At 33.8% G+C, this 15,134-nt stretch overlaps 1 protein-coding gene across 8 annotated transcripts in view; it reads right to left on the reverse strand.

The window, feature by feature from the left end:
- NAALADL2 (N-acetylated alpha-linked acidic dipeptidase like 2) overlaps positions 1–15,134 on the reverse strand; it is a 1,484,447-nt gene that overhangs the window by 647,936 nt on the left and 821,377 nt on the right. The gene's annotated exons all lie outside the window — the stretch shown is intronic.

Genomic DNA, 15,134 nt, shown 5'->3' on the forward strand with positions numbered 1-15,134 from the left:
CTGACAAAGGTCCATCTAGTCAAAGCTATGTTTTTTTTCAGTAGTCATGTATGGATGTGAGAATTGGACCATAAATAAGCTGCATGCCAAAGAATTGATGCTTTCAAACTGTGGTGCTGGAGAAGACTCTTGAGAGTCCCTTGGTCAACAAGGAGATCAAACCAGTAAATTCTAAAGAAAATCAACCCTGAATATTCATTAGAAGGACTGATGCTGATTCTTTAGCTACCTGATGCAAAGAGCTTACTCATTGGAAAAGACCCTGTTGCTAGGAAAGACTGAAGGCAGGAGGAAAAGGGGACGACTAAGGATGAGATGTTTGTATAGCATCACCAACTCAATGGACATGAATTTGAGTAAACTCTGAGAGATGGTGAAGTACAGGGAAGCCTGGCGTGCTGCACTTCATGGGGTTGCAAATAGTCACACACAACTGAGTAAGTGAACAACAACAATCTGTAGTCATCCTTTCTAAAATATTCAAATAATTCACAGAAAAGTATTAAAGACATTTCAATTTGTAGGAAAAAAATCAAAATAGCAATAATATGCTTATTTTAGATTATTTTGAATCAACAGAAATGTATTAAGGAAAAGTAGTAAAAACTACCTTTATATTCACCATAGACATATATCCAAAACAAAATGTAATAGAAACAATTATTATTTACTCACTGGCCACTCCCCATCCTGAGAATTCATTATCAAATACTCTCACAGCAGGGATAAAGAGGAGAATAAACGGTCTCCTTTTGGTCTATGCCACAACTGTTCGATCCTTGCAAATTTCTTAAACTACTTGTATTGGGCAGGCCAAAAATGTTTTTTGAGTTTTTCCACCACAAGATGTAACATCTTATGAAAAAACCTGAATGACACTATATCATCTTAAGATTAAGAATGTTATTGATAATCTTGAATGATTAATCTTTTCTAAATGAATAAAAATTTCAAGATTCCAATATGGAAGATAACCTAGTGTAGCAACTGAAAATCTTTGGCATTGATTTGTAACAGGAAACATGCAATATAATAGAATCCTTTCAAATGAAATACTTAAGGAAAAATAAATTATCTTGGCTACTTGCAAATTCGCTACCAAATTAAACTTTAGTGAATTTTTCATGTCTATAGGCATATGTGCGGAGATAAATTGTAAGATAAGGACAAACACAACTGCAGCAGTCTATCACTTAAGTTGCAATCAAAAATAAGCAGCCATATTCATATATATATTCATGAACCTACATGAACAATGAGACATCTAATGCCTTTTAATTAAAATGAAAAATGGAATCAACTTACTATAAGAATCTAATATTAAATTACACAAACCAAGATTTTAAATGCACTAAATATTTAGAGGTATACCTATGAAAAGTGGATCCTCGGTAGATGAACTATAAAACATAAGTCAAATATTGTTGCTTTTCTTATCCTGATCCATAACCTCCATGTTATTATTGTTACACGTTACTGCTATATCGCCATGATTATGTTTAGTTTTCTCACATTTTTTAATCTTAGTTTCCCCCCTGTTAGAAAACACTACCCTTTAAAGTAAAATATCCATGACTTTAAACAAGATAAATAAGTCAAAAGAACTGATCAAATAATTTGTAAAATTAGGTTCCTATAGACCTAGAATTACAGATGGAATTACCCCATTTCATATGAGAAATGAGACGCATATGATCTTCAAGTCCTCCTAGAAACATCTTCTACATTATAAAAAGCAATGCTTTAAGTGGTTTTGTGGGATAGAGAAGGCAGTACTAAGGATGACATATGATAGCAGAAATCAGCCTCTCAGCCCTCAATATTAATCTGATGTCAAATGCAGCAGGGTCAATGCATCATACATTTATGTGATCAAGTAAATTGCTAGAAGCAAATTTGACATTAAGATGATAAACACAGCTATTAACAGAAATCAGGGTCTATGGTAATCAGATCCAATAAGCTAATTAATCTTAGCTCTGTCACAAAGATTCCTTGAGAGTGGAATGATAACCTAAAGCATAAGTAGCACATTTCGAATTATTTAATCTTCTGTCTCCTATGAGGTAAACATGAGATGGATAGGGCCACAGTCACTGGGATTAAATGCTCTTCTTTTCAAGGCCTATTCTGGGAGTCTGTACAGGAGTACATTGTTAGTCCAGCTCCAAGACAGTCAGGATATGAAATTATCTAAATAATTGATTGTTATCATAAAATGAAATATGATCGATTTTTACTTTGGTAAAGCTACAAATTACTTTAAGCATTAAAAAGAAGAAAATCAAGTCTGGGCCTCAATGAAACAGCATTGGCAGATCACACTAAAGTAGGGGGAGAGGCAGCAATCTTTCCATAATACCAACACGGTCCGAATAGGGATTATGTCAGCCAGAGTAGCATAGACACTAGTCATCTGCACAAGTGAAAATAAGTCATCGACCTACACAGTCCTCTTTTAACAATAAAGATGAATAATTCACATTGATTTGACTGAAAATATAATAAACTCATTTTCTAAAAAAATATACACACAACTGTCTGATTTTCTAAAAATATTTGTAAATTAATGCATCCTTGAAGCAGACTTTTTTTTTAAGCATATTTGCCATAAATTGAATGAAAAGTTTTAACATCTTTTACTAGAATGAAGTAATGAGTTCATAAATGCCTTAACCACTGCTTTCAGAAAGAACCAATTCCTCAGCCTAACTTATCACAAAATCATTACAAATGTGTGGAAACATTATGAGCCTTCTTATCTTTGGTTTGAAAGTTTTCTTACCAGGGCCTAAAGTGGTATAAAGAAAAAGATAGCTAAAACTCGACATATACTAAACTAACATATACTATAACTCCATAATTTTCAGTAAATTATCAAGGATCTGTATACATATATACAAATATTAAATGCATATTAATATACATATCAAGAAACACATAAAACATTAAGTATTTTAAAGTTCTATAAGCAGACTGGGATAACTGTCTTTAGAAGTTATTTCTGGTATTTAATTGGCTTTATTTTATTAAATTATTTATGTGCAACATAAAAATATTTTGTTGTAATTGAAGCCCATGTTTTATAGCTTTAATCTCTGCAAAAATTGAAACAGTTCCTAATTTTTAAAACCTGAAAATTTCTTCTTGTGCTTGAAAATGGTTAACTTTCCCCTCAGCCTTTTCTTCAGATTAAGTAACTTTTAATTAAATAATTCACATTTTCCTGTTCCCTCAATCATCTCTAAATCAGTTCCTCAAATTCTTCTACCCATCTTAAAATAGAGCAAATCAAACCTACCCTGAGATTCTACTAATTAACCGTGCTTGGGACAGATTATTTTTCTACTTTTGTATATCTTTTTCTTGATAAAATGAATCAGTAAGTTTTTGTTTATTTTTAAAGATACTGCCCTGATATTTCCCAGTCTTTTTCAGTTGCTTTAGGGCCAAATTATTCATATTCTTATATAACTAAATTTCTCTGGGATTCTGAGAAATCAAAGCAGTAAGAGAATACAATTATACAGGATCTTTGACTGCAACAACAACAAAAAGTGTGCCTATTCATTAAGATCTACTCTGCTCAGATGTGTATTTTTTAAAATGCATTTTACGAAAGAGAAAAAATAAATCAGTAATCCTTACCCCAAATTTATAGGCCTTGTTAGCACAATAAAATAAGCTTGTCATAATTAGAAGCTATTCCTTTTTCTGGGAGTTTTGTTAACAGGCAACAAAAATTATACAGTACCAGAAGATGTTCACAGCAGCCCAGCAGTTACTTCTCATTTTCTCATTAAACATTCCATATGCATCCATCAAGTCATTACAACATTCCACATATCTGTCAACCTTTGCCAGGCTATCACATACAAGCCTGCACCCTAAGATGATTCTTATGAAATATTCATAAACATTTTCAAGTTACAAATTTCTCTCATTCAAGATAAGATTTAATGGCAACACTTTCCTGAACAAGTTAATGAGAACTCTTCTCTAGTAATAAACGAGCTCAGATACACAAGTGGCCCATGATTTCACCAGGCACTTCGGTCAGAAACAAATTCAACACTGATTCACACTCAGCTTTCTTTTGTTTAGGTGCCTAAGGCAATGTCTTCCTGGCTGTCAGCAATCTGATAAAAACATCAAAATTCAGTCAACGTGGATGAAGAGTGATTTAACTTTAACGACCATATCCAACCCACCAATTGATTTTTACCATATTTCAGGGAGAATATCAAGTGATATTTTTATCCCTTAAATCAAGTCAGATTTTGGACTGCTAAAATGGTAAATCTGAATTCTGATTAGTATGCCTGATTAACTAAGAGCAGAAGCCTACTGAAAGACTCCCGACAGAAATGGGAAATCTTGGTCAAATGGAAAGCATGAAAGCATGTTTGGTACCCACTCAATTTGTTCTCTTTGGGCGGGGGGCGAGGGCAGATAGGCTAAATTAACATTGAAACAGAGGCATTTGCAGGCACCTGTTGAGAATCCTGATTAGTCCACTCACACCACAACCCTCCCCCAAATTTTTATTTTGAAGATTTCAATTTAAATGAACAATATAGCAGGATTAACACTCACATACTAATCACCCAGCTTCTCCAGATGTTATTTATCCCCACATTGCTGTTTACCACGTATAGCGTTCTCACTCTGAACCATTCGAAAGTAATCTGAAAACTCTTTGTTTAGTTGTGAAGAACCATCATCAAAGCCACAGTGGTGCTGATGTCTGAGAAAAGGCACTTAAAGTTTCATTCATAAACACAGATACCTTAACAAGCTCTGGGAAGCAAAAAGTGCGCTGGATTTGGAATGACAGCCTCAGCCCTTCTGTGTAACAAGTATGGTACTGAGTAAGACGCTCAAAAATCTCAGAGACTAAGTTACTCACTGTAGAGCCAGGATCATGCCTACCTCACTAGGATTTTGTTAGCACTATGAGTGTTTATATGAAGTAAAGTATCTGAAAGAAAAATACATTGTTACACAAATATTATTCAGCAAACTATGTTACTTAAAATCTCCAGTGACAATAAGAATTACCTGGTTACAATAAGAAAGCAATAGACCTTTGTTGAGCATTTACTATAAGCTAGATGAATTTAATTACACTGGTTTTACAAGAAATTAAGTCTCATTGAGATGAAAAGATTTGAAGACTGACTCATAGTGATTGAAGTGGTAGACCTGGGATCCCTGGGAGGAGGGCATGGCAATCTACTCCAGTATTCTTGCTGGAAAAATCCCAGGGACAGAGGAACCTGGCAGGCTACAGCCCACAGGGTCACAAAGAGTCAGACATGATTGAAGTGATTGAGCACACAATAGATTTAGACTAAACTGAAAATTACTTTAAAAACCTGTAACAGCAAAGTTATTTTCAACCTGCACATTATTAAAACCACAAAAACTTTATTCTTAACTATAATACATATTAGGCTATAAAACCTTCCCAATAACTTTGCATAAACACAGTAAAAACATATTTTGAGTTAAAAAGCAATTTAATGAATATTTATGAAAATAAATTAACATATGTTAATAGTTACTTATTAAAATAATATTTTATTGAGTATATATTGTTTTCAAAGTTCAAGTGAAAATATTTTAAGCTTATGTAGCTACATTAAGATTTTATAGCTTATTAAAGGTTAATTTTTTTTATAAAATAAGTACACTAAATTAAAAAATAGATACAATATATTGTGTAGCTATAATTTTAACTAAATAAATTTTAGGGAGAGGTATTTTTTCCCCCCAGTTACTAATATTTTTCAATGCTATTTTCTTCCAGAAGTAATTTAAGTCTGTCTTCACATATCTCACAGCAACAACAAATTAGTAAAATCCAAGTTGCTGCTCAGAACCAATGTATTCCTGAGCAAGGTAGTAATCTATTTTTACCATAAGAAAATGAATGATGAAAAAAAAAGCAAAAGGAAAGAATTTAGAGTCATACAGTGATTAATAGTTATGTAGTTTTTTTTTTTTTAACTTTGTTAATGTGGAGCAAAGGATTTATCTGTTTTATAATTAAAACAAGTTGTTAATATCCATGACCTCTTTGAAATATCAACATAAAAGTGAAAGAACTATGCAAAATTTCCAAGTCAGTTTTAGGATACTGTAAAAGCAAATACATAAGAAAATCTTAAACTAAAGTTTCAATGTCATGATCATTCCTGAAATAATCTAAACCCTTTACTGAAGTACTGAGCTTTAAACAAACAAGGCTGGGATTAAACCATTTAGAAAATGATAAGGTCTTAAATTTTTGACCACACAGAATGGTGACCAATAAGAAAAATGGAATTCAAGTAGAAAATGCAGTAATTAAACAAAATATTAGCTTTCTTTTAATAAGTGTTTAGTATATTCTTGGCATTGTGTTAAGTACTTACGTGTATAATTAATTTTGACAACAGCCTTATGATATAGAGGCAATTTCATGATACTGTTGGAATCATATATGATACCTCAATTTTCAAAGTTTAAAATTTGTTTATATAACTACTTTATAATAGTAATACAGTTTCAATTTCTAAAACAATATTATTTTTTAATATTATATAATTCCATTACCTGACAAAAAAAATCTATGCATTAAAATGCATATTGAAGAATATAAAAATCAAAAGCGCCTACTGCCCTGTTAGGTTATATTTTATATTCATCCTTAATAGTCTAATTATATTTACTTTTAACATTCATTTTTCTGCTTATTTATACCTGTCTTAAGCCACAAAAATCATTAGAGACAACTTTATTTTATTTATTTTTATGGTTTGAGATGCTACATGGTATCAGCATAATTTTTTACTGTTAATGCAAGAAATGCAATCTTAAAAGATTGTATTTCTGTAAGTGACTTAAGTATATTATTATATTCAGTTCAGTTTTGCAAGTTTGAGAGAGCTGTCATTCCCCATTATTCAATTCATATCCTTTCTCTTTAGAATCTTATTCAGATTTTAAGGGCTTACTAAGAATAACTTGTATTTATTAAAAATCGTGCATGCATTTTAAGATTTAATATTCATATAAAATGCAAGTTGGGATTATTTTATCACCACTTTGTGAATTAAAAAAAATTTTTCAAAAACCTGAGGTTTTAGATAATATTCCAAAGTCACACAGACATCAAACAGAAGAGCTAGAAATTAAGCTAGTCTCTTCCATCTTTGAATCCTGCCATGCTGTGCTTCACTATTCAAAACAAATCACCCTGTGAATACAGAAGACAACACACTGGAAAGACTGGGAAACCCATCTACAGTAGGATAAAAGTAAAAACTCAACCAGACAGAGAGAGGGAAAAACTGAAATGTGAAAGGATAGCTCAGGATTACCTCAGCGCCAGATGTCATCATCATCGAGAGAGCTACACTGGTGTGACAAATAAGTTCTCAAAAATTAAAATACATCTAAAGCTTACACTTTCAGATTTTAGAGTGATACATAATGTATAAAACACATTTCTGAGACATGAGTAGTTTTAGGGAGTTAACTGTGCCTTGCTGTCTGACTTTAGTCGCTTCAGTGTGTCCGACTCTTTGCGACCCCATGGACTGTAGCCCACCAGGCCTCTCTGTCCATGGGATTCTCCAGGCAAGAAGATTGGAGTGGGCTGGCATTTCCTCCACCAGGAGGTTTTCTAGACCCAGCTATTGGACCCACGTCTCCTGTGTCTCCCACACTGACAGGCAGATTCTTTACCACTGAGCAACCTGGGAAGCCCAAGGAGTTAATCAAAGGGGATCAACTGTCATTTTCTTTCTTTCCTCCTATCTTTCCTTCCTTCCTTTCTCTCTGGCTTCTTTCTTGATTTATGCCTTTCTTAGTTTATAACATTTAAGACAAAGAAAATACTCAGTTCATTTTTTTTTGCTACCAAACTTGCAGGAATGCATGGGGGTGATTTACACTTAACATATTACAAAAAGATACATGAAAAACTCAATCTTTCTAATAAATAATGTCACTTGTTATGATTTCACAATATTAAAATGGTTAGTAAAATTAAATTATATGATCATGTAGGTAACACACAGGCATGACTTCTAAATTATGGGATTCATTCACAACAGACTCAAGACTTGCAGATATACCTTCATTTGTTTTAAGCCATGAAAAAACTTTAATATTAGGAATAAGGTTGGAAGCATTCAGGATTAATTATTCTTGTTCTTAATGGCCTGGCATGCTGCAGTCCATGGGGTTGGAGTCAATGGGGTTGACAGAGTGACTGAACTGAACTGAACTGAAAATCAGATTGCTAAATAGCAGAATAACACTCAGTCTAGCTTTTTCACTATAACTTATAATTGAAGTTGTACTTCAACAGAAACTACCTTTTGTAGATATGGTAATATTTGATCTAAGTCATTTAGAAAAATAACTAAAGTCAGTCAGTGGAAAATGGAAAGCATTCTGATTTAAAAAATAATAGCACATTTGGCTTTTAAATGCTTTAAATCATTGTTTTCTGATTTTGTGTTCTAGTCATGACCATGTTTTCCGTGACCAATGGAGCAGCTCTAGACTCATAGTTATAAAATATGGAGTATTGGTCTTTTTTAAGTATTTCTGAGAACAGGGCATGAAGTACCTCATTAAATCAGCCAGTGAACAAACTTACCCTTTATAAGTATCAAGATAGTGTTCACTTTTTTTTGTTCATGAAATGCCTTAAAAAATTGCCTTAAAAATGAAGTGTGCTTCCATGTACAAAACATACGTAAAATATCATGAAGTGACACTAAATTAAATGTTTGTTTTTTAATCTGAAATATTCAGAGACTGTCATGTAAATAAATCTGCTAGCTTCATCAATAGCAGGGAAAGTTATAATGTGTCAAAAGTTTCAATAAGGAAGGAGTATTTTTCTGCTTTTGCATCCTTCCAACCTCACTGTCATATGACACATAAAGCTCTACCAGTGTACACATACATATACCACACACACAAACACACACACACACACACGCAATGAATGTTTTAGCTTCAAAAAAATATTGAATTCCTTTTCTATGTACATTGTTGTACTATTATACTAGGTACTACATATTGTGATGCTAATTATTAGATAAGCACATCATATTTTAACTTTGGGATATAAAAAATTAAATTTTAGAAGTACCATCTTAAACTTCTACCACACAGAGTAAACGCTGTTCTCTAGTAACTGAAATAAAGAAAATTAATTCTTTTGAGTGCAGTTATCCTGGGGATTGAATAAATATCAGAAAAAATAGGAGATTGGGGTAAATGAAACTTATAGTTCAGCAAATATGAAAAGCGTGCAAACACTTTATGTGAGGTTAGTTTAAAAATACACTCTTTCTCCACACTTACTTTACCTAGAGAATTTCTTAATGACCTTATTGTCCATTTAATGAGTACTGATTGGTAAATCACCAAATATAGAGATTTCTTCACTAAACCCCCAACTCAATGTTTTAAATTTACTTATTTTGTAGATGAAGTTGTGTTTGAAATTCAAATAGTATGAAGTTTACTTTTTCTTAATCTGTTAGAAACAATCTGTTTGAAAATATCAACACATAACAGTTGCTTTCTATTCCTCATTTCTTTACCAGCTCTTCCAAAAGGCCCAAGTCTTTAAGCATGCTTTATGGAGTTGAGTGGCAGCTGGTTAACTTGCACACTGGCCAAACAATGTATAATTGATATTAAAATATAAATCTTATCTGATGAATAGATAGGAAACTTTCATTTGTAGGAAGTTACAAAATCATTTGGATTTCTAAAACATTAAAATTGTCATTATAAGGATAAAAATATATAAAAAATGTAAAATCCAGCTAATATTTGCTAGTATTTTACTATCTAACTGTGAGTACTAAGATTATACCCTGTTACTCCATTTATGAAAAAATAGCAACAGCATTTACAAATATTTTTCTGTAACTCCACTATGACCAGAAGACATAAGATATTTATACATTTGTAATTTTACCATATGCAAATGTGACTCCTATAAGACTTGGGGCTTAAATGTGGTATGGACCCAGACAATGGCCCGACTTCCACATTTCTGAGGGATTTACTTGATTTCTAGTTGCCATGGAGTACATAGTAATTTTTTTTCTTTACTATTGCTTTTCAGGAAAATGATTAAAGGAAAGCCAATAGCTTTTTTTATATTTTATAAAATAAATTTCATACTCAAGAGCTATTTAGCAATTTGGGAATTTGCAAGGGTTTTAGAATCTGCTGTACTGTATCTCAGATTGTCACTGAGACAAATCTAAGTGAATCCATTATGATGTATAAGAGAGTATTTTGTCCTACAGCTTAAAGAATTAAAGCACTCTCTTATAAAATAACCTGCTATAAATACCAAGTACAAAGAAACCTTTCCTGTAAGGTTTAAGCATAAGGAACCTAGCACAAGCTAGTTGTGAGGAACTTGCTTGACCCTTTCCTGAAGCAACTAAGAGCAGACATCAATGCACAAAGCTAGAAACCATCTGCCTTTTACGGTTCCTGTAACAAATATGGGGATTTTCCCATCAATCCCTCTCTAGAGACTAAATTAACACATACATATAATTTATGATATAAACTAATGAGACCGGTTCTTTCTTGGCTGTAGATTATTTTCTATTCATTTTAGGAGATAATATCACAATTATGCTTCCCCTTTGCCCTCTCCATCTCAGATGCAGAGATCCCCTCTTCCTCATTTTTGAACTATGACTTAGATACTACTCCACAGTTAAAATATGATTAACTTTTCTCTACTCAGTCAGCCCCATGTTCCCAGTCCAGATGCTCATTTAGAATCATGATTAACAGTTGTAATTCACATAGAAGTCAATTGGTCCTCTTTTTTTCAACCTAGCCATATTGCTGTATTACCTCTCTTTTCAATTTCAACCTCAGAATATATTTGATGGACAGGTGAAGCAAGTTCAGCTCTAATCATGCTATATAACTTTGTCTACTCCATGCTTTCTTTTTTCTTTACAGTGGGAATGTATTTTAACAGATATGGTATCAGTAATTGTATAATCTCTGTGACAATTACAGAAAACAAAGTTACCTAGAATAGAATTTGAAATGTTAAAGAAAGGATGCTCTATCTTCTTTGCCTAGAAGAAAATGCCAAGCTTGTCACGAGACTTTGTCTGGAGGGGAATATTTCATAGACCTCTCTGTTAAATCATTTCATAGGCCTGTAAGGAGGGTGATCAGGGAAAATGTACCGGGTTCTTAATAACTGTGTCCTATTCTAGATAAACCACTATCTCACTACTTTATGAAACTCATCTAATGGTTTCATAATAGAGGAAAACAATAGAATGGGAAAGACTAGAGATCTCTTCAAGAAAATTAGAGATACCAAGGGAATATTTCATGCAAAGATGGGCTCAGTAAAGGACAGAAATGGTAGGGACCTAACAGAAGCAGAAGATATTAAGAAGAGGTGGCAAGAATACACAGAAGAACTGTACAAAAAAGATCTTCACAACCCAGATAATCACGATGGTGTGATCACTTACCTAGAGCCAGACATCCTGGAATGTGAAGTCAAGTGGGCCTTAGGAAGCATCACTACGAACAAAGCTAGTGGAGGGGATGGAATTCCAGTTGAGCTATTTCAAATCCTGAAAGATGACACTGTGAAAGTGCTGAACTCAATATGCCAACAAATTTGGAAAACTCAGCAGTGGCCACAGGACAGGAAAAGGTCAGTTTTCATTCCAATCCCAAAGAAAGGTAATGCCAAAGAATGCTCAAACTACTGCACAATTGCACTCATCTCACATGCTAGTAAAGTAATGCTTAAAATTCTCCAAGCCTATAGGGTTATCATTACCATCTTTCTGAATTCCATATATATGTGTTAGTATACTGTATTGGTCATGTCAATGTATGACAAAAGCCACTACAATATTGTAAATTAATTAGCCTCCAACTAATAAAAATAAATGGAAAAAAAAATTCTCCAAGACTGGGTTCAGCAATACGTAAACTGTGAACTTCCAGATGTTCAAGCTGGTTTTAGAAAAGGCAGAGGAACCAGAGATCAAATTGCCAGCATCTGCTGGATCATCGAAAAAGCAAGAGAGTTCCAAAAAAACATCTATTTCTGCTTTATTGACTGTGCCAAAGCCTTTGACTGTGTGGATCACAATAAACTGTGGGAACTTCTGAAAGAGATGGGAATACGAGACCACCTGACCTGCCTCTTGAGAAACCTGTATGCAGGTCAGGAAGCAACAGTTAGAACTGGATATGGAACAGACTGGTTCCAAATAGGAAAAGGAGTACGTAAAGGCTATATATTATCACCTGCTTATTTAACTTATATGCAGAGTACATCATGAGAAACGCTAGACTGGAAGAAGCACAAGCTGGAATCAAGATTGCCAAGAGAAATATCAACAACCTCAGATATGCAGATGACACCACCCTTATGGCAGAAAGTGAAGAAGAACTAAAGAGTCTCTTGAAGAAAGAGAAAGAGGAGAGTGAAAAAGTTGGTTTAAAGCTCAACATTCAGAAAACTAAGATCATGGCATCCAGTACCAGCACTTCACAGCAAATAGATGGGGAATCAGTGGAAACAGTGACTGACTTTATTTTTTTGAGCTCCAAAATCACTGCAGATGGTGATTGAAGCCATGAAATTCAAAGACACTCCTTTGAAGGAAAGTTATGACCAACCTAGATAGCATATTAAAAAGCAGAGACATTACGTTGCCAACAAAGGTCTGTCTGGTTAAGGCTATGGTTTTCCCACTGGTCATGTGTGGATGTGAGAGTTGGACTACAAAGAAAGCTGAGCACCAAAGAATTGATGCTTTTGAACTGTGGTGTTGGAGAAGACTCTTGAGAGTCCCTTAGACTGCAAGGAGTTCCAATCAGTGCATCCTAAAGGAAATCAGTCCTGGGTATTCATTGGAAGGACTGATGTTGAAGCTGAAACTCCAATACTTTGACCACCTGATGCGAAGAGCTGACTCATTTGAAAAGACCCTGATGCTGGGAAAGATTGAGGGCAGGAGGAAAGGGGACAACACAGGATAATATGGTTGGATGGTATCGCCGACTCAATGGACATGGGTTTGGGTAGACTCCGGGAGTTGGTGATGGACAGGGAGGCCTGGCGTCCTGCGGTTCATGGTTTGGCAAAGAGTTGGACACGCCTGAGTGACTGAAGTGAACTGAATGTAAATATTCTCTGGAGCCGTCAAATAAAAAGAAATTGACTGTTTTAATCCATTATCTACTGGTAAGGATTTTGAGTTTGGCCTATAAACATTGTTAGGAAAAAAAAATTAAATGCTTTAACATGAATTTTTAGACTGTTTTCTTATAAAATTTATACAAAATCTTCAGAAAAATATAAAGTAGAAATCATCAGTAATTCCATCAACTGAATTTAAATAATTGGCCCCACCACAAACAACATTTTAGTCATCTATATCACTATTAGTTTGAACAATCAGGATTCATATAATATACCACAGTGTTACAGTGGTTCCCCGTTATTCATAGTTTCACTTTTGGAGGTTTCAGATACTCAGTGTCAAAGACCATTCAAAGTATATTAAATGGAAAATTCTCAAAATATGATTCCTAAGTTTTAAATTATGTGCTGTTCTGAGTAGCCTGATGACATCTCAGGCTGGCGCACTCCCTCCAGCCAGGATGTGAATGGCCCTGTTGCCCAGCATATCTACACTGTGTATGCTCTCCTGCCTGATAGTCACTCTGCAGCTCTCTAGATGATCAGAGTGACTGTGGAGATATTATACTCACATAATTTTTATCACAGCATATTGTTATAGCTGCTCTATTTTCATTATTGTTGTTAATCTCTTACCATGCCTAATTATAAATTAAATTATATCATAGGTATATATGTATAGGGAAAACCATAATATAAGTACAGTTTGGTGCTATTTGTGGTTTCAAGAATCCATGGGGTTATTGAAATTTATCCCTTGTGGATAAGTGGATACTCTATTTTTTTTTCCGCTGTACTTTTAAGCATCCAAAAAGGTACATTCTCCCCCCAAAATTTAGAGGAAGACTTCTTCTGACTATTGGTAATAAAATGTCCTTTAAGCAATTTGAATCACTTGTCTTAAATAAATAATTAGAATATCTAGTCTTATACCATGATCAAAACTGTACCCTTGTTTTAAAATTTCATGTTCTTGCCCCTCTACCAGATTTACACTGTTGTTGGAGGAGTGCACTCTATCTTATTTCCTTCCTTATTCATTTGTGATACTTATCTATAAATTGAAGATAATAATCCATACCTCAACACTATGGTGATCGTAAAGATTAATGTGAAAATACATTAAAAATGTTTAGAAAAATATTTAGCCCACATTTCTAACAATGTTACTTTTAGAAGTAACAATAATAATTATTATATAATTATTATAAATGTCCTCTTTATAACTTATTTGACATCTGAGGATTTTCATATATTTTAAATATGTTTTATGTTGCAATTATTGTACAGTATTCAGCTGTACCAGTCTATAGAATGATTTTCAATGCTAAACTGGATGTATGTCTGTGTGCTTAGTCATGTCCAACTCTTTGCTGCCCCATGGACTATAGCCCTCCAGGCTCCTCTGTCCATGGAATTTTCCAGGCAAGAATACTGGAGTGGATTGCTATTTCCTATTCCAGGGGATCTTCCCATCCAGGGATTGAACTCATGTCTCCTGTGTCTCCTCCACTGGCAGGCAGATTCTTTACCACTAAGCCACATGGGAAACTGAAACTAGATGCATATATCATTTCAAATATTTTCTCACATCATTGGCCATCATGTTTTTATCATACCTGTTTTTCCCCCTTAGAATATATTGATTGAAATGGAATTATTCAGTCAAAGTGTGATTATTTTAAGGCCTTTAATACATACTGACAAATTGTCCTACAAAACACTAGTATTAATGTTATCAATGTATATTTTCAAGACCATCTTTAAAATTCTGGCCTGTTATCTATTATCAGACATTGATTTAAGTATAAGGGCATCCTTGGAAAATAATTTTAAAAGGCACAGAATGTTTTCTTGTGTCCTTACAGAGTGTGCCAACAGAGTTCTGGAAACT

Source organism: Cervus canadensis, chromosome 7 (assembly GCF_019320065.1).
Source record: "Cervus canadensis isolate Bull #8, Minnesota chromosome 7, ASM1932006v1, whole genome shotgun sequence".
Classification (NCBI taxonomy): domain Eukaryota; kingdom Metazoa; phylum Chordata; class Mammalia; order Artiodactyla; family Cervidae; genus Cervus; species Cervus canadensis.